The following is a 2500-nucleotide window of genomic DNA, read 5'->3' as shown; positions in this document are numbered from 1 at the left end:
ACTGATTACAGTAATTGATTTCAAGCTTGAACAGTAATGAATTACTTAATATCATATGTTAATCAGCCTTGAATTATAGAGGTGAAAGAATTCTTCAAGTCTTAGTGACGTATATGACTACTTGATTTTTTGTGTGGATTTTAATCATGAATGCTGGAGTTGACCTTGGTTCGAGAAGAAACGTGAGGTTTACTTGTGCCTGTGTATTATTATTATTATTATTTTTATTATTATTATTATTATTATTATTATTATTATTATTATTATTAAAATTATTATTATTTATTATTATTATCATCATTATTATTATTATTATTATTATTATTATCAATATTATTATTACTATTATTATTATTATTATTATTATTATTTTTTTTATTATTATTATTATTATTATTGTTGTTGTTATTATTATCATTATATTATTATTATTATTATTATTATTATTAATATTATTATTATTATTACTATTATTATTATTATTCTTATTATTATTCTTATTATTATTATTATTATTATTATTATTATTATTATTATTATTACTATTACTTCCTGCTGTACTTTTTGATTAGTTAGAGTTACCAGACATTAATACATTCTAATTAAAATGAAATTTTCTAGTATCATCTTACCGGTAGCAAGAGATAATTGATGTCAAGATATTTTGTTTTCAAGTATTTGGATAAAGATAGAAAGTATCAGATGACTTGAACACGAAGAAAATAAATGTTTAATGCAAATGTAATTACTGATGATTAAATGTTGGGGTTTAATGAAGATATCAAATATCATTCATTGAATAATTGTTTATATGAATTCTGTAGCCAACAAAAAGATTCAAGACGTCTCCTTTGATATAGAATCGAGCAATTTTTGAAATCTTTGTTTACCTTTCAAAAAAAAAAAGAAAAAAAAAACACATTATACTATCATACTTGTGTTTGGTAATTAACAGTTCAAATGTTTTAATTATATTTATTGTTAACTAAAATGTGAGGGTGGTTACTCCATATTGAAATTTTTGAAATCTTTGTTTACATTTCAAACATAATAAAAAAAAAAACACATCATACTATCATACTTGTGTGTTTGATAATTAACAGTTCAAATGTTTTAATTATATTTATTGTTATTAACTAAAATGTGAGGGAGGTTACTCGATATTGAAATTTTAGAGAAAAGAATATTTTTCAATTTCGTTCTATATCCTCTTGGGATAATTCTTTCCTTCGCTCATATTCATGGGTTTAGTTAGACTTATTCTATAGATATTAAAATTATGATGTTTAATGAATGATAGATAATGTTGTCTACCTTACCTTTTCCATAAATTTTATCCTACGTTGTTTTTCCGGTGTTTCATGAATGCATAATTAACACTTCATCCTTCTATTGTTTAACAAACGTCATAAGGAAACATTTATAATTTCTTGTTATAATTCATGAATAAGATTCAAAACACCACAGCTTTTTGAGCCCTCACTCGAATCCACTTCATAGCAATTAACACATATGACGTCAGATCACCTCCACGCCAATCCATGTTTTTGAGTGCGTGACAAGAGAGTCACGTAACGAATGCCAGCCTGAAGGAGGAGGCGTGGATGCCGAGACATCCCTTCTTCACTCGGGGGGTGGGACACTTAAGGGCTTCGATATCTGTACCATTACATCGCTGAAACTGATAGACAGCAGTCTCTGACAGTCGGTATCACTGCGGATAGACAGAATACCGCAGTCCTGGGTCCAACTCAGTCTCGATTTGTTGTCCTTTTGGGTGAATCTGTTGCGACACCGCAAGTAGGATTCGTCGGCACTGCTGCTCTGTCTCTCGTAACCTCGTTCCTTGAGGCTTTTGTCACTGGACCCTGACTAGTCTGTAGGTCTCCACTTCCACCTCCACACACACTACGAGTGCACAGAGTGTAACACACCACTCCGCACTCAAGCTGACACACTGCTGCTGCCAGCCCTCAACTCCACTCCACTTACTACCACCACTGCTATACCACTGCTATCCGAGAGAAGAGTCCCTCCCTCCCCCCTACTCCACTCCAACAACCCTGGTGCCGTCGCCACCGTCGCCAGACCAACGTGGTTGCTCCTTGCAGCCCTCCCCCCCCTCGGGCCTTCCCGCCCCCCCCCCCCCCCCCCCCCTCCCCTTCTTTCTTGGGCCCCTTTGAAATCTGCCTTATCCCAGTCTCAACGGCTTTTCCCATTCTGTCCTTTATTCAGTTTTCCCATTTCCCCCTCCATTTACGACGATTAGCTTCGTAGTTTCGTATAATTTTTCCCTGTTGTGTAATTCTTTGTCTAAATATTAATTTCATTAAATGGAGTTTCCAAATATTTCTCTCTCTCTCTCTCTCTCTCTCTCTCTCTCTCTCTCTCTCTCTCTCTCCTCTCTCTCTCTCTCAAATCGCGATGTACATTATTTCAACAGAGCAATATTAGCTAGCATAGGACCCACTTAGATTGGGTCCTTAGCTAAACCGCCTCT

General features: G+C 33.8%; 1 protein-coding gene across 1 annotated transcript in view; it reads right to left on the bottom strand.

The window, feature by feature from the left end:
- LOC137644131 (uncharacterized) overlaps positions 1-2013 on the bottom strand; it is a 298294-nt gene extending 296281 nt beyond the window's left edge. The window contains exon 1 of the mRNA XM_068377105.1: positions 1320-2013. The gene's annotated coding sequence lies outside the window, so the exon portion shown is untranslated. The remainder of the gene's footprint in view (positions 1-1319) is intronic.
- Positions 2014-2500: the final 487 nt, after the last annotated feature.

The sequence above is a fragment of the Palaemon carinicauda genome, chromosome 7, assembly GCF_036898095.1.
Source record: "Palaemon carinicauda isolate YSFRI2023 chromosome 7, ASM3689809v2, whole genome shotgun sequence".
In the NCBI taxonomy this organism is placed as follows: domain Eukaryota; kingdom Metazoa; phylum Arthropoda; class Malacostraca; order Decapoda; family Palaemonidae; genus Palaemon; species Palaemon carinicauda.
This window is presented reverse-complemented; position numbering and strand designations above follow the sequence as displayed.